General features: G+C 36.3%; 1 protein-coding gene across 3 annotated transcripts in view; it reads right to left on the bottom strand.

The window, feature by feature from the left end:
* The window catches only part of LUZP2 (leucine zipper protein 2), a 382,927-nt gene that overhangs the window by 250,207 nt on the left and 108,122 nt on the right, over window positions 1-24,598 (bottom strand). The gene's annotated exons all lie outside the window — the stretch shown is intronic.

Raw genomic sequence — 24,598 nt, 5'->3', positions numbered from 1 at the left:
AAAGAAAAGCGGAGTTTGTCATCCCAAACCCTTGGAGATATTATTTTAATATAGTTATTTTTAAGATCCAAAGTTTAAAAAAAAACCCTTTGGCTTTCCAGCAAACTGCCTAAAGAAATTAAGATAGAAGGTCTTTTCCAGGAAGGGACTACGATCATACATCACTGTAGTTCAATCTGAAGTAGATATGGCGGACAGGGAGGAACCCAGCCAGGGGGATTCGAGCAAAGGCCTCTCTGTGACCCATTGTTTCCAGATGGTGCAGCAAACATTTGGTCACAAAACATTACCTCGGCTCCTCCTTGTGAATTGCCTTGTTTCCCTCTGAAGTCCCTGTCTCCTACCTTCTTCGCTTTAGTGCCAAGTGACACCTTATTTTGCCTCACTGTTCTTGGCATTTTCATGTTTATGTGAATTCACCTTGTGTACTACTAAAATTTTATTTTCTTTTGTCCGTCTTCCTATGTTATTTTACGACTCAACAGGTAAACGGAGGGGAATTTCCCCCTGCCCCACAATAGACAGAAAAATATTTTACCAGTTAAAAATCCATTTATATGCTTCGAGAGCATGCTGACAGCTTTGGGGGTGGGGGTGGGGGTTGGAAGGGCCAAGTATTTTTTAAAAAGGACTCGTGATGGACAACAGTGTGATAATGATTGCAGGAGGATAAATGGTAATGAAAACATACTGTTAAAAAGAAACCATTAAAATAAATAAATAAATAAATAAATAAATAAATACCTTTTTATAGTTCCATTTTCAAAATCTGAAAGATGTCAAAAGTGATGGCTCTAAATCGATGGATTGTAATTTTATGCATGTTATTTAGAAAAAAGTTAATTGTTCATTTTATGAGAAAACAAAATCCATATGCTTACTATATTATTGTATAAATACTGGTAGCCATATTTTGAGACATTTATTAATTCCTTTGGGAAAAGATGTGGTGCTTAAATATGTGAAACATATTTAAACATTTTAATGCTTACAAAGCATTAAATTTTAGAATAAAATTTTGTCAAATTTTAAAATAAATTTTTTTATGTAAGATTTTTTACAAAGGCAAATTGAGAGTATATGAGAGCAAAATTCACTACTCCAAAACGTGCCTCTTTGGCATGAGGCTTAACTTAAGAAACAGACTGCCTAAAAGAATTTAGAGAAAAACCCCGATCCAGGAATAGAGCTCTTGAACTTCCTCCTGTTAATTTGTGACATGCCAATTTAATGATTAGAATAGCCAGAAGAACCTGGAAGGGGAGAGTAAAATTTATTCCTCCCCAACATAACTTTTAATACATATTTTGATTTAAATTGTATTTTTTGCATAAATATTTTAATTCATGGACATTTGCACTTCTTTTTAATAAAGTGTACTACAGTATAACTTAGAAAAATACACAGCTTTTCCCACCATTTTTCCCTCTCAGTTATCTTCTACTTTTTAAGGTCTAATTGATTGATGTTTTTACTGGGGTGACAATGTTACTACTAAAATGGACACTTGATTTTTCAAAGAATTACTTAAAAAATTTGAATGGCATAACTTATGAATGGCTAAGACTAATACATTGACAACTAAAGCCAACTTTTTAGTATATTGGGTTTGGTTTGAGGTGACCTACACAGTCTAGTTTTATTTTGAAATGTTTGAAAGCATTTTGGGAACTCTGTTTTATTGGTTTTGGATAGGATGTTTTTATGGGTTCTGTTCCTGAGTGGAAACATCAATTTGAGAAAGAAACATTAAACGGTTGCCTCCTGTATGCACCCTGACTGGGGTCCAATCTGCAAGATAGGTACGTGCCGTGACCAGGAATCACACCCACAACCTTTTGGTGTACAGGACGACACTCCAACCAACTGTGCTGCCTGGCCAGAGCCTGAATGCTTTCCAATGTAAGCACAAGACAAGCCTAAATAAAATGGTGAGAATGCCACATGCACGTAAAGGTAATTTTACATGTGGCTAGCATGAAGGACATAAGATAGTCAGTGGGGTTGAAAAAGACAAGTCATATAAAAACAAGGTAAAATTTTACTACTGGTTGCTCAGATTTTCTTCTGGATCCTACCATTTTAAGGTTTCACCTTTTCTTTCCAAACAAGAGTCCAGCACTCTTTCAATACTTTAATATTTATTGTGGCCCTGGCTGGTCTAGCTCAGTGGATTGAGCGCGGGCCCGCGAACCACACAATCATGGTTCAATTCCCCGTCAGGGCACATGCCTGGGTTGCAGGCCAGTTCCCAGCAGGGGACTCACGAGAGGCAACCATACACTGATATTTCTCTCCTTCTCTCTTTCCCTTCCTCTCTAAAGATAAATAAATAAAATCTTTTAAAAATATGTATTTATTGTGTAGTCCATGTTATTCTTTAATATGCCACTTTATTGAAGGAGTTTAAAATTGTTCTCTCAAACAAGTTGGATAACCCCAATATCCCCATAATCTCTGAAAGGTAAATACATCTGCATACCTCAGTCTGTCTACATTCTCAAGTCATTTTTCACTTCCTTATATGTTGGAGGGCTTGTCTCCTTTTGTGATGAAGTTGAGTGCACTGTATACTAATTGTTTACCTTGTCCACACAGGCTAGGCAGGATTTGTGAGATGTTGGGAGTACACCTGTTTTTTGATATATGGAGGTTGTTTGGTGGAGATAATATTAGGATTGCCCTGATGAGCAGTCAGGGGTGTTCTCAGGTGCTGATTGCTAGGGACCAAGGAATATTCTGCGATTCCTAGAGAAGATTCCTGCAGAATCAAAAGGCGTACTTGTTCTACCTACCTTACTGAACAGAGAGCATCAGTCATAATGGCATAGGTGATGCAAGTGAAATGTTAACCGTCATTTCTGTGCACACTCTATGACATTTAAATTGCTTCTCTTTCTAAAAGACATTTAGCCCAGATTTATTTAAAACTGTTTGTGAAAAAAATACTTGTTGGACCAGGAAACGGCAAGCTCTTTCACAACACAACCAAATGACTAATCTTTCATTCTTCACAATGCCCGAATATGCATGCGTGGATAATAATTTTACTTCATAGCTTCTCGATACCAATATAAGTTCTTCTATTATGCTGTCTGACAATTCAATAGCAAAATATCTCACAGTATTTTAATGAATTTGTAGGTATTGACATATCCTCAAATGTCAACCAGCTTTATTCACTACTCTGAAAACTAATATAAAACACCAATATCTATAAATAACTCAGTTCTATAACAACCAAAAAAGACTATTTCCATTTTGGATCACTTCCAACGCCAGAAATAGGCAGCTGCAGCAAACCAGCTGCTGGCTGGGTTGGGCTTCGCGGTTGTTGCACCACGTTCACTGGTCTTCTTTCCCATGTTCACTGGTGTTCTCAACTGAGAAGATAAATTTGGTACAGAAAGCTTGGCATTCCTCACAGAATTTAGCACATTGTTTTGTACATATGTAACATATACTACATATACTCAGTTGTATTAACTCTTTTATTTAGCACATTGCTTTTCATGTATATACATATATACCCAAAATATGTGTATGTTGTATATGTATATATATATGAGTTCACACGTACATGTATGATCACACATATATTCTCTTGTTTTTTGTTTTACATGCAAGACCAAACCACTATGAATTACTTGAATAATGTTTTTATACTAAATAAGTGAGGACTCAGTTGCATCTAATTTGAGAAAAGAAAGGAGTACCTCAAAAGCTATTCCAAAATCTTGAATGTATAAGTGGGTGTCTGTGAAAATAGCAGGGGAGAGACCCTTCCTCACTCCCGTTTCCGTGGAAATCCATGGTGCATTATAGAATTGACTCTGCAGTGTTTTAAGCAAGGTAGAAAAACATAAATGACCAAAGAACAGCAACTTTTTTTTAAAGGTAAGATTTTCTAATTTATTTATTTATTTATTTATTTATTTTTAGAGAGGGTAAGGGAGAGAGAAAGAGAGGGAGAGAAACATCAGTATGCAGTTGTCTCTTGTGTGCCCCTGACTGGGGACCCGACCTGCAACCCAGGCTTGTGCCATGACTGAGAATCGAACCAGCAACCCTTTGCTTCTCAGGCCTGTGCTCAATCCACTGAGCTACACCAGCCAGGACAAGAATAGCAATTTTTTAACAGATAAACATAAACTACAAGCATAGATCAGGCATATTCCCAAATGTGTGTCTGATTATCTTATAAGAATTATCCGTATGATCCAAAAGTTAAAAGCATGGAGGTAAAAACAGTGTTCCAACTACCCCTGCTGCTTACTCTGGAGTATAATTTACTTTATAATTTCTTTACACGGGTGAACTATCAGTAGCTCAGCAAAGTGCCAAAGACTGAACACTCCCCAGACAGTAAATATTTCAGGGTCCAATTTTATTGACCAACTTTGATTACTTTTAGCCTATTTAGAATGCACGATAAAGATTAATAAAATTCAGTTAAACACACGCACATTGCGGGAGAGGGCTGTCTGTAGTCTCCCACCATACATTCAGAGAAGAATGAATCATAGAATGTCTAAGAGGAATCACTGGAGCTTTCACACTGTAAGGTGTCCTTAGTCCTGGGTCTGGCTCTGACCTCTGTAGGGTCAAACACCGAATTACCAGTGCTTCACAGAGGTTACATTCTGCAGGGAAAATTGAAGTCAAGCTCTCGCTCAGAGATGGATGTTGGAACTAGACTATCTACTAACTACAAGAGAACTCACTTTTCTGTTCTGCCTCTATGTGGTAAAGCAAATTGCCATCGGAGTGTTCTTGGACAGCCTGGGATCACAGCAAGCTAAGTCAGTTATAACAGACGCAGATCTGACTATAGTAAAAATAAAATGGATTTATATCGAAATTCCTGCTCTAGTGACATACTTGCCATGCAAAGGAGATAGCCTAGTACTAAGGAAAAAAAAATCCTGTGCTCCCTGACAGTGCCTGAATGAGTACTATCAATTCCACTGATAGTCAAGGCTTCTCTTTTCAAAGATGAACGATTCCTTTCATGGGCGTATTTCCCTGATATTTAGTCACCCAAAGGTGGTCTAATCTTCTTGTCCTAAGAGCCATTAATACCATTTTACCTGTGTCTGCTAAGATATTAAATATCGATTGAAAATTTTAATTCTCAAAAAATGACATTTCACGTATCTTCCTGTACTATAGAAATATCTCTTTAATATCTCTGTGTTCATATCTTTATTTAAAAGAGTTCTCAGATAAGATAAAATTCAAGGAGTTCATCATCATCAAGCCCTTATTATATGAAATGTTAAAGGGACTTATCTAAGAAAAAGAAGATGAAAAATATGAACAGCGAAAGGACGGAAAACTCACAGTTATTAGCAACCACACCTAAAACAAAAGCAAACCAAGAGGACAGCTAGATCAGGAGTGGAACCATAGAAATGAAGAACACATGGAGGGTTAGCAACAGGGGAGTGGGAGGAGGAGAAGGGGGCAGAAGGCACAGAAAATAGCATAGATGGTAGGTAGAAAATAGATAGGGGGGAGGGCAAGAATAGTGGGGGAAATACAGCATCTAAAGAACTTGAGACACGTGGTTATAAACTAAGGGGGGGAAAATGGTGGGGGAGGGAGTGTGCGGGTGGAGGGGAATGAAGGGGGAAATAGAACAACTGTAATGGTATAATTAATAAAATATATTAAAAAAATAAAGACAGAAAGTAAAAAATAAAAATAAAGATAAAATAAAAGAGTTCTAAACATCCTGTTTTATTTTTGCCTTGCCACTCCACCAAAAGGATTAATTTATTCTTTATGTTAGCTAAATAGCAACAAGGTCAGAGTGCCCCAAAGTCTACTTAATTCAGGCTGTGTGACTTAGGCAGACTTTAGGAACTGTTTTTCCCAACAGTATAGTAGACTCCATCTAACCTAAAAAGCGGGAGTTCTGTTTTCTTCCAAAATGAAATTTTAGTGCTGAGGTGAAATAAAACTCTCACTGGTGTGTTTAAGATACAAAACATAGAACTTGTTATGTCAATATTCATGGAATAAAAAATTATGTATCACCTATGTTGGTCTCTAAATAAATTCTTGCCTTAATAAAAGGGTGAAAATAAGGGTAACTGAACATCCCTCAACGTTTCCCTATTATGGACAGCAGGAACTGAAATATTTGTTCCTTTAAAGTAAATATTTTAGGCTTCAGGAGCCATATGATCTCTGACATAATGACTCAATTCAGTACAATTAGCCAGAGGAAATATGCAAACAAATGTGTGTGGCTGTGTTCCAATACAATTTTATGTAGAGAAATAAGCAGCAGGGAAGATACAGCCTACGGGTTGGGGTTTGCAGATTCCTATTATAAATGAAAACATATCCTCCCATGTGACCTGTGAAATAACATGGTGTTTCTCTTTTACTGTTCTCGTTTACACGATAACAAATGTCTCCCATTTTCCCCTCTCTTGCCCACCTCCACCCAGTCCTCACCCCCTTCAAGAAGATTGTACTTCTTATAATCTTTTTCACATACCATCTCAGACTTTTGTGAACTACACACTCACTTTCATGATGTCTATTAATTAATGTAATGGCAATAGGAGTGCTGGAACGAGGTGATGTCTTCTCTGTATTGATTTTAACAGTAATTTTGACACTGACCAGCCTTCATCATGTTAGCCTGCAGAGTTGATTCACAACAGTCATTTCATTATAAATAATTGGCTAGAGTTCAGTAAAGTTTAGGTGGATATTCTCAAACTGGCTGTGGCATTTACAGAGTCAGTGTGATTCATTGATTGTAGTCTCCCTCGTCACCTTTATAAACGGTTGAAAGGTTACCTTCTCACTGATGAAAGTCTACCAAGAGAGAAGGCAGTAAGAGCTATTGATGGAATGTCTGAAGGGGGGAAGGCAATTATAATTCTTTGTGTATTTCCACTTGGGAATGTATTTTATAACTTCACAGTTGAGAAGCAGTTTAATTTGTTTTCTCCTGCTTGAGAGTCAGTGTTTTGAATCCTGCTGACCACTGGAGGTTGCTGAATTTATTTATAGATGATAGGATGGTAAAATTTAGAGAATGCAGGCTCTTGGTTGATATGCCTTATCTTAGCTGAACCCTGATTTTCCTCCAGGACCGGTGTCATGCCCAGCCTTTCTCAGTGGAGAAAGATAATAGAGATAGTAGCCGTTTGTTTGTTTGTTGAGGAATCGTCAGTAACTGCTCCTCTTCTTAGCATTTCACAGACATTGCCTTATTTATACTGTTAATAGCTGTGCGAAGTTGCCACTCTACAGTAGAAGAATCTAAGACTTTGAAGACCCAACGTAAATTATTCAGGGTTAAAAACAGCTAAAATGTGGCAACCTTTGAATTCCCAAACTCTGGCTTTTAACTACCTTTTTTCCCCTCTCCCCATGTACCCTAAGGCTGGTGGATTGAAAATATTGGTATTCTCCAAGATATTTTCACTGCTTGCTGCTCACTGCATCTCCAGTCTCTTGTACAAGTGTGTTCTTCAAATCTCCTGCCACCCAGCTAATCTACTCTCCATACCTCTTCATCAACATTATTTGTAGGCCTGGTTACCCCCCTTCTTAAACCGAGGTCTCTCCATGGACTTGGGAAATTTTAATATCTATGCAGAGTGCCACAACTTATTTCTAAACCTTATTTCTAATATTAATATTTTTCCAAGGACGTTCACCTTTACTTTAGCAAATGCAGGATGAGTTTGGACTTTGTCATTTCCTTCAAAGTTTCCACACATGAGATTGTAACGTTTAACGTCTCATGCTCATCCTCAGTATCCATTGCTCCTTCCCTCTCACCTGTTTCCTCATTAATCTCACTCATTTTCTCCTGTTCATTGATATCTCAATTTTAACACAATCTATTATCCTATTTATGTATTTCATTCCTTAAATATAGCTTAATAATGACACTACTGCTATCGTTTTGAAGAACTATGCACTTTTTATTATTATATCTGGGGATCAGAGAAATGAAGCAAATTATCTGTGACTAGACAGGTAACTAGGACATAATTAGGATTAGAGAGCAGGTGTACTTTTCCCAGTTAAAGGTCCACTTTTTTTTTTGTAACTATACATTGTCACTTCTATGACTTAGACCTTATGATTCATTCCTTTAATAAAATATCAGCATAACCGTCTTGGCTAGTGTAGCTCAGTGGATTGAGCACGGGCCTGCAAACCAGAGTATCGCGGTTCGATTCCCAGTTAGGGCACATGCCTGGGTTGCAGGCCAGTTCCCAGTGGGGGACACATGAGAAGCAACCATATATTGATATTTCTCTCCCACTCTTCTTCCCTTCCCCTCTAAAAATAAATGAATAAAGTCTTTAAAAATATCGACATAACTATGAGCTCTCTTCTCTCCTGGTCCTTCAGGGAAAGCATTCCTGGAAAATTCAGTCTTTAAAATTGTGACCTTATATATGGCTTATTCCTTTATCTACACTTTAATAAGGTATTGAAATAAAGGGCTTTAGAAGTATCTTCAACTTTCTATCTTTTACTAGGAGTTTTACTCCATTATATTGTTATTATTTATGTACTACTCTCTGCCTCTGAAATATGAGTTTTTGAAGAAAAAGAAAATTATGATTTTTTCAGCACCAAGTACACACTAGGTTCCTTATTAAATATTACTGACTATGTTAATAAATAGGTGACTGCACTATGACTGACTGGGCTATAAACTCTGAGATTCTGGCCTTGAGAGGAATATTAGGCATACCACTTGAGTAACGCTAGAACATTCATTTCACTTACATAGTTCTCAGTTTTCCTCTTTGTATATTAGAACTAATGTTTAGCCTGTCAGTATTTTTAAAATTAAATATATTTTAAAAGTATTGATAAGATGAAATCAAACCCTGAATATAAGCATACTAAGTATAAGTATTTATTATTAGCAGCTAATATTAGGCAAATTTGTCTCTCCCTAAGCATCATATTGAGGCAACAACACCTTGGTGAATGGAAAACAACAAATATTCAATAATTAATCATTGAACACTTAGTAAGCATTAGGTAATGTTCTATGTGATAAGAAAACAGCCATGACCAAATATGTACATTTGCTGCTCACCTAGGATGTGTCCTCCAATGCGCAGATGCAAAGTAAGGCCTTTTGCTCTTTTCCTTCTTTTTTTTTTTTGTTATGCCATTCTTTTTTTTTTTTTAATTTATTTAACTTTTGTTCAAGTACAGTTTTCTTTCTTGTATTCCCAGCCCTGCACCCCCCCAGTGCTCCCCACCCCTCTCCCATTTCCACCCCCCGTCTTAGTTATTGTCCATGTGTCTTTCATACTTATTCATGTGAGTCCATCCCCTTTTTTTTAAAGATTTTATTTATTTATTTTTAGACACAGGAGAAGGAAAGGAGAAAAAGAGAGAGACATGTGCCCTGACTGGGAATTGAACCAGCAACCTTTTGGTTTGCAGGCCTGTGCTTAATCCACTGAGCTACACCATCCAGGGCCCCTTTTGCTCCTTTCATTAAAGATTAGCAAGTTCCCTTCTGTGTTTCTATATGACTCTATGTTGTACCAAACAAGTGCCAAGAAGAAAATCCGAATATAGAACTCATTTTTCTATTAGTAGTTAACATAATGACAGATCCTTCCATAAGTAATTCTGATTTTAAGCCACTATTGGCTTACTTAGATTTATGTGACCCTTTTGAAGTTTTTTACTCATGCATATAATTTTCCCCTTTATCTAGCTGCACAATGCCTCTGCATGGAAGTCTTGCTAACAGCCTACACAGACCCAAGTGGCACCCCTGTGTGTTCTCATAGCTCCATTCACTGACTAAGTTTGTTACCTGTCTCTCTCTCTAAATTTCATGTTCCTTAGGTGCACTCTATGCCCTCAAGAGCTTTTTACATAATGTCAGGAATGAATGCCTAAGTAACACAATGTATGGAAGGTTAGCTTATGATAGGCCTTGTGCTAGATTTTTAAAAAATTTATCCTGGTTAATTACTATTTTAAAACACTAGAAAACTGGGATTCAGAAAAAAACACTAACCTTTTCAAGATTAATAACATAGCAACATTGTCTGGATGTGAACTGGAGTCCCTTTGACTTGGAAACCCTATTCTTGTAGTGATACCATATTGCATTTGTAAAGACAGGCAAATTTGTTCTTTCCATTAAGCTTCCATAGAATGATTACAAATTACTCAGGAAAACACTGCAGACCACGGGATATATACATAGTGTCAAGCAAACTGCAGTGGTTCTGTGGAGTCAGTTTGTGGACATAAATGTTGAAGCCGAGTGATGTGGAGGCCACAGGTAAAATGAGAGATGAATTTCAAAGTTCAGCCCATTTCAATTTCTTTCTTCAAGAAAAACAAGTAAGTTGCAGGCTGACTGAAATTAAATCCAATTTCTCACTCTGTGTCTTCAGAAAAAAATTTAAAAGTGTGGGCATTAAATAGTTAAAGCACTTACCAATCAAGTAACTAGTTGTTTTAGCACGGAGCAGAATCATGGAAACCCCTGCTGACACATGTCTTAACCATGGAAGGTCCTAAGCATCTGAGTTACAGGGAAATGGACAAGGTGGGCAGCTTATTTCCCACTGGTATAAACATTTTTCAATACTTTGTGCTCACTGAAAAATAATTGAATTCAGGTGAAATTTCTGATAAATTATGGCATGTCTTATTGATTTTGCCTTGACCTACACTGTAGTGATTTAATAGTCCCACTCCCATTGTGAATTTGCATGCATGTGTGTATTTGTGCATGTGTTTCCTGGAGAAGCAAACTGTAGCTCTCCATGAAGGGGTCAAAGCTCAAGCGATGTACTTTATATGATGGATTAATTGTTCAAACATTTGCTGATTCCGGTACCATATTTTGGCACCATATCACCAACCTAAAATGTAAATCTCTTCAGAGACAATAACATACTTTATGTTTTTGACATTTCAGATAATGCTTACATTACTCAATTTACACAAACACATGGAAAAGTAGGCAGTGCAGGTATTCAATAACTGACAAATTATCTTTAAGGGAGTTTCTTTAGTTGCAATAATACCATTGAGCATAAGGGATAGATATTATCATCACCACTTTAAATTGGTAAAATTTGGAAACTAGGGGAATTTAATACCTGTTGAAACTGAAACAAGAGTCAATATTCCAATACTGGAAAATGTACATCATCAACTGATCTGAATATAGAATTTTAAAATTAAAGACCTTCACACATTGAATTAAAAAGGGCTAAAAATGCACACTCTAATTTTTATGGAAAAGGTCTAAAAATTCCCATTCATTAATGGTAAAGGACACAAATGACAAATAAAATTCTCATCCTAAATGCTTTTATTTCAGTTGACTATTTTCTGTGGCATTACAGATAATTAGATTTTGGCGTTAGACTCACTAGCTGAAATGTGTCTATTTAATTAAGCCTGAAACTAGAATCCACAAACCACTTCTGACATTGGAAGAAAAGAAAACAATGTCAAGCTTTCCAGATGAAAAACAAAGGAGAATATAAATAGAAAGAATGTTTATTTTAGTAACTATAGCTCTAAAATACTCATAGTATTTGTAAGAATTACTGCTTTTGAAAAATCCCAGCTATAGTTTTTATACTACAATTTATCGTAAATATGATATCAAAATTCCAATATTTTACATATACGATGAAATGTCAGCAAGTAAAAATAACTCTTTTCTCCAAAAAACATGCAAGTGTCTTCCATGTAGAGGGCACTGAGCTGGGTACTTGGCGTATAAGTAAAATGTGTTCTTATACTACAAAACAACTTTGAAGAGTGCAGAGGCTAAGGTAGACTGACCAGTGAACCAGTGCAAATGAAGTACTGCTGGTGGGTTCTGTTTTTTTTTCCTTGTCCTATGTAACTCAGACTTGGACCTGAAGAAGCCACAACCCAGAAAGTCCAAATGTACAGACAAAATAAAAGTCATAACAGAAGCTTGCAGTCTCTAGCAAAGGGATGTGAAAAGGGATGGATTAGCAATGCAAAACTCATCAACGGTAACCTCCCCACTCCAGTCAAACATGGCAGAAACAAACACGTGACCCCACTCTAATTCATGCCCATAGAGGCTTAGTCAGCTCCTGCTTCACCAGCCTATGAGTAAGTAGCCCAGGCCCTCCAACAAGCTGGTGTCAGGGAGAGCTGGCATCTCCAGTGTGCAGTGGTCCTCTCTCCCCGAAGTGTTGCAGCAGATTTGTGTGGAGCCTGAACCAACAGCTCACTGAGCAGCAGGGAGATGCTTCTCCCACTCTCACTGTGGTTCTGTCACCTGTGGCCTCTTAGATAGTCAAGACTTTCACTGCTGCCCAGAGTGATGTCAATGCAGGCTGCGTAGATAGTGAAAACTCCCACAATGGCCCTGCGGTAAAGAGAAGCCCTCCTCGCCCATGGGGTGTCAAAGGAGGTCTGGGGGAGAACTGGTCCTGCTATCACTTCCTGAGAGTAGTAACAAGACCTTGTCCTCTTACCTCGCCAGACTGGGGTAAGAAGAAGCCAGCTAAAGTGGATGGTTTAAGTAAGACCTAGAGTCTCATTACATAATGCCTGAAATGTCCAGTTTTCAATCAAAAAGCAATTCTAGTAAGGATTATAAAAATTATGAAAATAATTTTAAGAAGTCATCATTAAAATACTTCGTGAGTAATTATCAACACACTTGAAATAAATGAAACGACAGAAAGCCTCAACAAAGAAAAAGATATTATGGAGAGGAAATCAATGGGGATTGTGTCACTAAAAGCTAACAAGTTAGATTAAAAAAAAATACTCGCAGTGGATGAGCTCAAATAGAGAATATTGAGAACGCAGGGAGGAAAATTAGCGAACCTTAATATAGAATGAAAGAAATTGCCTGATCTAAATAGCAGTTAAAATAGACCGAAAAAAGTATCATCAGAACTTCATGAACCTTTGAAACTGTGACAAAACATCTAGTATCCCTGACTCAACAATTGCTAGAATTATTCCACAGAACATCTGCGAGGGCACAGATGCACTCACACCATCAACCAACAGGATATAATCAGCATTTACACAGTGCTCTACTCAACAATAGCAGAATATTCCTTCTTTTCAGGTACTTATGAAACTCGACCAAGATATAGCATGTTGTTGGCCATGAAAGGAACCTCATCCATTTTAAAAGAATAGAAATTATGCACAGTGTGTTCTTGTATCACAAGGGAATCAAACAAAATGAGTAAGAGTGGTAACAGATAAATATCTAAAAGCTTAGAAAGTAAATGCACCTGTGACTAACACAAGTTAGACATGCAAAATTATAAAATGCGTTGATTTGAATAAAAATAAACTTACTATATCACAGCTTAAACTTACTTATATCACAGCTAAGGCAGTGCTGAGAGGAAATTTTTAGAGAATATAATGCTTACATGAGAAAAGAGAAACAGTATCCATTTAACAATTTAAGCTCTTACTAAAAGAATCTAGAAAATACACCCAAAATAGGAAGAAAAAAGGAAACAATAAGAATAAGAGAAGACTTGGTTAAACTAAAGACAAATAATTATGCAGAAAATTATTGAAAACAAAAACTGGTTCCCTAAAATAATCCATAAAATTGACAGACTCCCAGCAAGAATGCAGAGAAGGAGAGAAGGTACATATTACCAATATCAGAAATGCAAAAAGAAATGTCAGCACAGACCCAACAGATATCAAGACAGAATATTATAAACAACTCTGTAAACATGATTTAACAATTTGGATGAACTGTACCTCCTCTTAAAAAGTACAAACTATCTCATTCAGTATGAAATAAATGATTTAAAGGGTTCTACAAAAATGCCAACAGTTATTTATAATTTTAAAACTAGAAAAAAAATTGCCATCCCCAGAAGCTGTCAGTGCAGAATTCTAGCAAATGTTTGAAGAATTAACAGAAATTCTATATAGTTAGAGAAAACAGAAAATAAGGGTACACTTTTCAATTCATTTTGTGGAGGTAGTATTACCCTGATTATGAAACCAGACAATGCAATCATTAAAAAACACCCCCCAAAACAAAAAAATCATAAAAATACTACTGATCAACATATCTCCCCAAAATAGACCAAAAAGTTTAACAAATTATTAACAAATAGAATTCAGCAATGCATAAGAGGAACCACATACCATTTTAAAGTGGTATATACCCCTAGGCTGGTTAAACATTAAAAATTAATGATTGTAATCCAACATATTAGCAGACTAAAAAAGAAATATCATATAATCATATAAATTTACGCAGACAAATTCTTTGAGAAAAAACAATTTCCATTTGTAGTAAAACTCTCAAGGACTAGGAATAGAAGAGAGTTTCCTCAATGTGATAATAAATATCTGTTAACAAAACTTGCACTTACTACTACAATTAATGGTGAAAGACTGAATTCTTTATTCCTAAGATTGGAAGCAATTCGCAGATATCTGCTTTCACCACCGTTATTTAACATAGCACCGGAAGTCCTAATCAGTGAAATATGGCAAGAAAAGGAAATAAAAGACATACCAATGAGAAAGGAAGAAATCAAATTATTATTTGCAAGTAACATAATTGTGTACATAAGAAATCAAAAACAAGCAAAGTCCCAGAACTAATAAATAAATTCAACAGACAGTATAAGAGATAAATATCAAAAAATAAATTGTATATCTATGTGCCAGCCTTGAACACATTACATTAAAATATAATACCATTTACAAGTGGCAGAAAAAAAAGAAATACTTAGGTAAAAATTTGATAAAGGAAGTACAGGGCTTATATGCTCAAAATTTTAAAAGCTGATGAAGAATAATACTCTCTAAATAAATGAAAAGATGTTTTTCATCAATTGAAAGACAACACAATAGAGAAAGTATCTATCTCTTCAAATTGATACACCGGTCTAACACAATTCTTATCAAAATGCTACCAACATATTTAATAGATGTAGATGAAGAAGTTAAGGGCATGTACATAAAATAGATAAACCAATTTGGAAAAAAGAATGAAGTAAGAGGAATCAGTCTACCAAATTTCAAGACTTATTATGTATCTGTTATAATCAAGAATGTATGGTATTGATGTACAGATAGATACAGAGATCAGTGAAACAGTATAGAGAACTCAGAAATACATCCAAACAAATGTACACGACAGAACTTTGACACGAGCAAAAAGATTTCAGTGGTCGAAACATTAACTTTTAAATCAATGTTGCTAGAGCAATTAGAAATCCATGGACAAAACAGAAACAAAAACAGAACTCTCAACCTTAAATTCCATATTTATTCAAAATTCAATTCACAATAAATCATGAATTTAAGTATAAAGTGTATAAAACTTGGAAAAAGCTAAAAATATAGAGGGGAACATGTAGGAAAAAATCTTCTGGATCTAAGGCCAGGCAAAGACTTGACAACAAATCTATGATCTATAAAATAAAAGATTTGCTAGCGCTGTTTCATAATTATAAAAAAATTATCTTTATACAACTCTATGAATATGCTAGAAGCTACAGATATGTATACTTTAAAATGGTTTTACAGTACATGAATTTAACTCAGTAGAGTTATCAAAAAATTTCACCTCTGTGTAAAACCTAATAAAGGAGTAAAAACACAAGCTATAAACTGGGAAAAAATATTTGCTCACCATGTATACCAGAAAGGATATATGAAGAACTCTCAAAACTCCACAATAAAAACAATAACAACAATGTATTTAGAACATGCACAGAAAACCTAAAGAGATATTTTAACAGTGAGGATATGTAGATGATATTTAAACACATGCAAAAAATGTTGTTAGTCATTAAGGAAATGAAAATTAAAAGCATAATGATATACCACCTGAGGAAAAAAGAAATAAACATAACAACTTTTAAGTGGAGTCATTGCTTCCTTTTCTAAGAAAATACTTTGCATGTCTTGCTCTTTGAACCTTTGGAACGTTTGAACTGTGTAAAATAACATTAGGCAGGGCCATCATCACTGTCTTATAAACAAACAACTGCTTGAAAAGCTAATGGGAAAACAGACATCCTGACTATGAAGCCTAAAAATTAAAGACATGCTTCAGAATTAGCACAACCACATATGGCTGAAGAATAGTGCAGCTGATTAGCACTAACGGAAATTCTTGCCTTTTGTTCATGTACCTTTCCCCTCCTTTTCTTATAAAATCCCTTGCCTTCATTTTGCCTCAAGGCTTACCAAATTGCTATCTTTGAGATCTCAAATAAATGTGTGTTGCCGCTCACCTTGCCTTTTTATTTTAAGATTAATAAACCACACACTTACCAGAAGGACTAAAATGAAAAACCGGATTGCTGATGTACTGCTGGTGGTAAAGGAGAACGGCGCACTTGCTCCGCGCACCTGCTGGGCAGCTCTGCTGCAGACCAAACACACTACTGCTCTACAACCCAGAACTGCGGTCCTGGGCACCTATCCCAAGGAAATGAAAACACGTTCACGTAAAACCTGTTCACACATGTTCACAGTATCTGTATTGGTAATAGCTCCCAAACTGGAAGAAAACATAGATATCTTTTAGCAGATGAGTAGTTAAACAAACTGTGATGCATTGAGATTTCCAGGAAAAGAAAAGAATAAACCATAAATCCAAGCATAATTTGGATAAATCTCTAAAGAATTATGCTGAGTAGAAAAAAAAATTCAAGCTCAAAAGTTTACCTATTGTGCCATTTTATTTATACACTGTTCTTCAAATAACAACAGTTTAGAAGTGGAAAAGAGAGGAAAAGTTTGCCAGAAACTGAGGACTGGAGTGGGTGGGTGGGGTGAGTGGAACTATAAAAGAGCACCCAAGAATTTATTGTGATAGTAGAACAGCCGTGTATCTTGATGTTCTCTAGGTCCAAGTGTCCCTCCTGATATTGTATAATGGTTTTTCAAGATGCTTCCATTGGAAAAACTGGGTAAAAGTACATAGAACTTCTTTATTTACCTCTGTATAGGCCTACAATTATCTGAAAGGAAAAAAATGTTGAAGTAAATAAATCCATAAAGCATTATTTTCAGACCAACCATAAAATGAACTATGATTCCAAAATCAAGATTTCAAGAGCATCTGTTAGTAACAAGCTTTAAGTTTTATCTATTGAACCTAAACAAGGACTTGATGATCTGCTCATTAAGTTAATTTTATGTTTAACACATAATTCTTGAGTATTATTATTACATGCTAGGCACCGTTCTGTATTCTTGCAAAAGAAATATGCACGGGGCAGATAAAGTCAGTGATGCCAAGAAATTACACTTAAATTGGGAGGAGAGTTATGAAGAAGTAATCATATCTAAAAGGAGATTTTAAATGATAATGAATACAAGAATAAAAAAGTAAAAATATGAAGATTGTATCATAGTAACAGTTGGGAACTCAAGAGAGGTGACTTTTAGGTGAGTCATCAGCTAATGTTTCTCTGAAAACACAAAGGAGTGAGTGGAAGAGTTTTTCCAGGAAAGGACAAATACAGCACGAAGTCCTAAAGCAGTAACTGTTTTTCTGAATTTGAGAAATACAAAGATCGCTGTGATTAGAGTAAAGTGAATAAAGAAGAAATTGGCAGAAGACGAGATCTGAGAAATATGCCAGGATTGAATCATGGGGCATCCTATTTTGAAGACTAAAAATTTCAGCTTTATTACTAGTGATGATGAAAAGTTTTTCTTGGGACAGGGCTATGATAGGAAATAGTATAATTCGCTGTGAATATTGCAAAATGTGTAATAGATTATGGGCCGGCCAAGAGTGGGAAGTAGGAAGATCAGTTAAAATATATTGAAGAAGCTCAAGAAAGAGACAATGATTATTTGGGTTATGGTGGCAGAGATAGTGGAGATGAAAAGAAGTTGACTAAAGTCATGTTTTCTAGAAGAAAAACAATTTACAGATTTTGAAAGATGGGATGGACTGGGGGAGAAAGAGGAATAAAAAATAATTCTTTGTTTTTTTATTTAGACAACTGATAATCTAGTATTTATAAATAAACTAGAATTCAAAGATCAAATTAGTTTACACATTTACACAACAAACATTTATTATTGATTAGGCCCATAGGACAACTTTAACACAGCAATGGAATGGGGCAGATAGCAACATGTACAACGGAAGTAAATAGAACACATACGTTGATTATACAATTGTTTGCGTCTGGGAGATTACAAATGACCACTAGATTTACTAAAAAAATGTTTTTGTTGGTTACTTAGGATTCACAGAGGTGGCATGTTTCGAAGAGGAGTGTACTTAGAAGTTCCTACAAACAGTAAGAAAATAAAAGGCCAAAGCAAAGGTTTGTGAAATAGCTAGTGACTGAGTCAAAATTAGAAATATGTTTTCAAATGTACACAGTCTTGAGATTTTTCAGCATAATTCTCTTTATAATTTCCCTTTTCTTCCCTGATTTTCCTCATTAAAAAAATGACAATCACTTTATTGTTCTCTTTTTCTCAAATAAAGGCAGAAATAGTCATTGTTCACAATGCTATATTTAGGTTCATTTTTCGAAGTAATGTAGATTCAGCTAATTCTAGACGTTTGTCACTTCCTCTCCCGCATGCATTTCACATGCAGTATGCTCAGGTTTTATGTCTTCCAGAAGAATGTGAACTGGGACTCATTCACAACAACATTTTCCTCATTCTAAGCTTGAATCATGAGAAAAGGTAAATGTGGTGAGCTTTTAAATTTAACTACACACATGCATTCTTATTTCTGTCATGTACTTTTACTTTATCATTTAAAGTTACCTTTTCAGTAGTTTTTAATACAGTACAGAAAAATAGAGGGAAAGAAGTATGTGTGTTTGTGTGTGTGTGTTGTGTTTTAATAACCTTTCCTAGCCAATTATGAAATTTTCACCTCTATGTCACTGAAATGACACTTTGCATTTGGTTTTGGAATCCAAAGTCAGGGAAACACCACTGACAGTGCAAAGAGAATTGCAATACAAGTATCTTTCGTGGTATTGGAAGGGAGAGACAGGACTGTGAAGGAGAGCTTTTCTGTTCATATTCATATGGAGTAGAAATGGCAAAAACACTGGTTCCTACAGATCCTTTGAAAAGATGCTTTGACTCCTTCTTCAACAAATATTGGCATGATTAGGTTTTTCTAATTTAGTAGGGAGCAAAGATCAAATCAAAGAATTTAAAAATTGGGTAGATTACTACTGGATAAAGGGACAGATATACCTCACTGAAGAAAATTAATAAGTCCAATTCTATCTTTAAAAGAATATGCACAAAATGTGCTTGATAATGTTGTGGACTGCTCTGCCTCGTTCTAGGAGTTGTAACTCGACTCCCTGTGGCTAAGGGCCAGCAAGGACCTTTGGAATAAGAGCTGCAGGAGATAAAGCTTGTCTCTGGTAGCAAATGCTGCCTCAGTTTCCTCCCTGCCCCCAAAACTTGGTCGGAAGTCAATGATGGGTAAGACCCCTCACAGCGGGGGGCAACCTAAGCCAGACTCCATCACTTGGGAAGCCTTCTTGGAGGGACTCAGAGGGCTGCAACAAAGGGGGAGCAATGGACTCTCGCCCCCCAGCTTTGACAAAGCCCGAGTCCCCATGTCCTCTGGGAGAGGTGCTTCCTGGCTCTAATTCTCTTAAGCCTGAATACCTGACGGGGAGGGGTGCAGCTCCTTGCCTTGCTAGAGCATGTCCTGGGGAAAAATCTGGCATCACAAAGACTTCCTGATAAACCTGTGAAATTTGCTCTGCTAAGAGTGCTTTCATTCATATGTTAAGGGTTCAAGCAGGAAACCCTAAAACTCTGTTCCTGACAGACTCTGCAGCCCTCAGATTTCTTTGAAATGTTATCTACTGTTTGATCCTAGCTGCCCTCACTTCCTGTGTGTTACAATCCAATAAAAGACCCTGGAGGAGGGGGCTCAAGAACTTTTTCCCCTAAGAAACTGGCTGCTTCTCCTCCCCAAGCAGATCACATCATGTGTCAGTCATGTTTACTCTCAGTCATGGCACATGGGGGAACTTGTGAGGAAAGTTGCCCCCACATGCTAATATGTTTTTACAGTAGAAATTAAAGGTAACTAATTATGAAAGAAAAATGGATTAGATAATGATGAATATTCTTGCTCAATTTTAATGTTTTAATTCAGAAGGAAAGATAGAAATTAAATATCCACCTATTCATAGATGTTTTACTAGCCATAAATTCCCTTTGAAAGGAGAATGAAGCTAGCTGGCTGCCTTCACAAAACTGCAGTAGTGTGTGAGAGAAGTCATAATATAAACTAAACTCTACTCCCAATGATGATACTAGCCTCATAGACTATCTTCAATATGAATATAACTATAATAGGAACTAAAATACATTATATTTAATGGAAATATATCATAGCAAAATAATCTCTACTTACAGATAATATATATTTGTAAGGTCACAATAATTTTATTTTTTAATTAAAAAAAACCTTAGGCTGCTCTAGAATTTTATATCTTCTTATGCCTATCACTTCTTGTCCTTTTGGCTAAGATCAATTATTTTTCTTCTTATACCTCAAAAAATGTAAATACAGTATGTTCAAAACTAAAATAATCAAATTCCATCAAACTTGTTACTTGTCCCAGTCTTTGATAATGACCCAATTCCTGCACCAATTTGTCCAGGTGTGAAATTATGTAATGAACATTAATTTCCTCCTTTCTTCTAACCCCCTGACATTGAAATGATCACATTTGTCAAATCTATGCTAAACTTGTTTAGCATAGATTTGTTTCTGTCACCAAAACTATTCCCTGTTTTAACTTTTATCTTTCTTGACTTAGAATTTCATAATTTTCTCCTAATTAGTCTCTCTGTTGCTCACATTTTACACTGCATAACCTTCTGAAAAAGAAAACTAATAGCATAATCCTTCAGAAAGACATCAGACATATTTTGGAGTTCAAACTTCTACTTTTGTATCCTTTATCCTCTATGATCATAATATTCCAACCACAGGAAAGAATTGGCCATGATATGGTTCCCAGATACGCCATGCTCCTATGAGAGCTAGATGCGTAATAACAGCTATGTCTCTGTGCACTTACCTTCACATTTGTAAAATAGTGATAAACGTGAGAGCTATGACTTAGCTTATTGTGAGGATTAAGAGTTAATCCTTATCTAGCGCATGGGAATAAGCAAGTCACATAATGAGTGCTCATGAAATACTATAATGACGATGATAACTAATCAGATGAAGAGCACCATGCTGTATTCATACTTCTGTAAATGTCGTACATATTTTCCAGTAACAGCCTTTGTTCCTCGCATAGTTCTCAACTTGGCCAATGCTGACCCAGCATTTATTTCAGACAATCTAGAAAGCATCGCCTGGGCACACCCACAAGGATCAGAGAACAGATCACAGTGTAATATCAATGTCTACATTTCCACTAGTAAACAGAACATTCCCATATTCTACATCTGTCTGCATTCATCTGTGTTTGGGGTGAAATAGAACTTCCCTTGCTCTATTTCAGGAAGAGCAAATGGTTTAGATACGTTAACCTCCTTGAAGAGTGGACTACATCAGTGTTGGTTTTTGCTGTTATAGATCCCCCATGATCTGTGAGTTCCATGAGAGTGAAGATTGACATTATTACATCACCAGTAGCTACAGCACAACCTTGGTGCATAGTAAGGGCTGGCAGTTTTCAAATGAATGATCCCAATGTTATAATTTCACAAGATTTAGAAATGTAAGTAAAAACACATGCATTTTATTTCATACCGCCAAGTGTGTCAATTCAGGGATTTGTAAAAATACAATAATCACATAACTCCAATCTATCCATATTAGAAAAACAGGCCATTATTTCTAAATCCCAATAATGTTATCAAAAGTTACTTTATTATGCTGTTTTTTTTAGCTACTCTAAAATATTTAATTGTGAAAACTATGCATGTAGAAAAGAGGTTAGCACCTAACTGGAACCAACTCGTAGAACATAATTAGTATCATCGGATTCTCTGGGAATTTATGGCTCTAAATACCTTTTTTTGAGCCACCATAAACACACGTCTCCTTGAAGGGAAAGGATAGATTCATTAGTTTACTCATTCACTCGTCAACAAATGTTTACTTATTCACCAATGCTATCTAGTCAAAGTTTCCTCAGATATAACAAATTTTGACCAGGTAAAAAGGAGATTTGAAATTTCACTTTGTTGTGGATTACCATCAAAAAGGTTGTTTCTAAAAGTTGACATTCATAAATAGAAGAGATAAGAAATTACTTACCTATAATATACTGAATAATGTGATGTTTTTGTAAGATACTTTTAAATGATAAATATACACAATTCTTTCCCACAGGAATATTAAGGCTACTGGGGAGACAGATAAAAAGCAAACAGTCACAATAAATACATGGTTACGAATTATGGTAGTGATATGAAGAAGTGAAGAATGACATGAGGGAGTACACAAGTATGGATGAATTTAGATTTCGGCCTTTGGAAAGGCTTCTCTATGATTTTATATTTGAATTAAGATCCCGGGGTCCAGTAGCAGGTGAATAATGAACTCTGGACGAGAGACATGGTGCAGAGGAAGAGGAGTGCAGGGAGACTGAAAGAGATCAGCATGGCTGGGTCTGAGCGAACGCAGAGAAGGTGATGGGAGGTAAGGATCCAGAAAAGTTCATGACAAGTTCATGAAGGAAGGTAGAGGCCACAGTCGGGACTCCACCACTTCTCTTAATGCTCTTCAAGTCAATGGGAAGATTAAATGCGGAAGTGATTTATTTACAGGTCTCACTCTTCCTCTGCAGTGAACCCTTGAGAGGAAGGGATGTGTCTTATTCATTCAGTGGGAGTATATACCATATTTTTTAACTATATACCACACTTTCCCCCCCAAATTTTGGAGGAAAAGGGGTGTGTGTCTTATAGTCCAAATGTAGCTTACCTGGCTCACTGTCGGGGGGTGGAGGGGTGGGGCAGCAGCCTATGTTATTTATGTTATTAAATATTTTACTACATTTTTTCTTTCCAAAATTTTTCCCTATTTTCCTCTAAAACTTAGGTGTGTCATATGGTCTGGTGCATCTTACAGTCCAAAAAATTGGGTAATCTTAATTAAAAACATTTGCATCCAGGCAGAATTGATCTCAAGCCCACACACTATCATTTATGAAGTATGTGACTTTGACAAAGCTCACGGCATTCTCATATGTGAAGTGGGAATATAAGCATGCTTACCTCACTTGTATGCATGGATCACATAAGACAAAGTGATTAAGGCACTCTTTAAATATTCATTATTATTGTCAATATTAAATCTCCATCCCCTACAACATTGACTAGCCCATGACTACTGTTCTGTAAATGGTTACAGAATTGGCCCTGAATTCTATACACGGCAAACAGCAGCCACAGAATTTTTATGAACACGAGATATTTTACCCCAGAGTAGCTTTTATCTCCAACAAGCTTTTTAAAGATAGATACTGACAAAACAAGATTTTTATAGCATAAATGAGGATGTGAGGACCTCATATGTACTCCTTCTCTAGCCCATAATTCCTTACATGCTTCTATCTGCCTTTTATCATCACATTTAGTTGCTCCCTGTTTTATAATTTATTCCAATTCTATTTATCACAGTTCGAAATCTTCACCAGAAAACCATGCAGTCAGCATTCTAAGATGCCCTAAAGTTCCTGGAAATGGATCCGTTAAACACCTTATTGCCGCTGGTACAGCAAATTCTTCATGACTTCTCACTGGCCTTAGAGCAACAGACCAGCACTAAAAACAAATTCTTATCTCTCCAAGGACTAGAAGTCAAACAATATCTCTCTGAATAACATGTCACTTCATGCAGAGGCGCAACATTCAATCAGCTAAAGTCACACTTTGCTGTCTTGTAGTGGCTCAACTTGAATTTCCCATGTCAGCTTCCCAGTAACAGATGGCAAATCCTGCCGAGTATTTTCCTGCGTGGACTGATGGCCTGTATGCAGTGCAATAATACCTCATCATTCAAACTAGCCAAGCTGAATTCTCAGTGCTCAAAGAGATTGTGGCCCTCTTAAGAGTGCAGGCACTATGGAGGATAGGCAACAGCCAGTTACATCACCTTTGATGATTCAGCAGTTCTGTCTGTCTTCGATGTAGTACACAAGCAACTTTGGGGATACTGTCTGCCTAGAAAAGAGGCAAAGCTCCCCTTAACACACACCTGGGGCTCAGCAGAGATGCCCATTGCACAGAACCCAGCAGAAAATCAAACGGGTGCCCCTCCCTGGAGTCTGGAAGTCTCCCCACAACTCCAGTTCCCTAAATGAATTATTTCAGCCTCATCACATTATTCACATTTCCTCTTATTTGGGTTTCTAGAAAATCATTATGAAAGTACCAAAACGTGGGTTGTCTATCAGATTTGGGGAATGATCTCACGAGGGTTCTAAAATGGTACCATGGCTGACAAGTAATAAACAAAGCTGCCTACTTCAGGTTACGTTGGGATAAATTGTCCTTTATTGTTTGCTTTTACACTTGTTCCTAAATCCTTCATATTTTTAGTCTTTGATGTTCT

Source organism: Sturnira hondurensis, unplaced genomic scaffold, assembly GCF_014824575.4.
Source record: "Sturnira hondurensis isolate 20B ecotype Veracruz unplaced genomic scaffold, ASM1482457v3 Scaffold0002638, whole genome shotgun sequence".
NCBI classification, from domain to species: Eukaryota; Metazoa; Chordata; class Mammalia; order Chiroptera; family Phyllostomidae; genus Sturnira; species Sturnira hondurensis.
The sequence above is the reverse complement of the archived record's forward strand: the minus strand, read 5'-3'. Positions and strand labels throughout refer to the sequence as shown.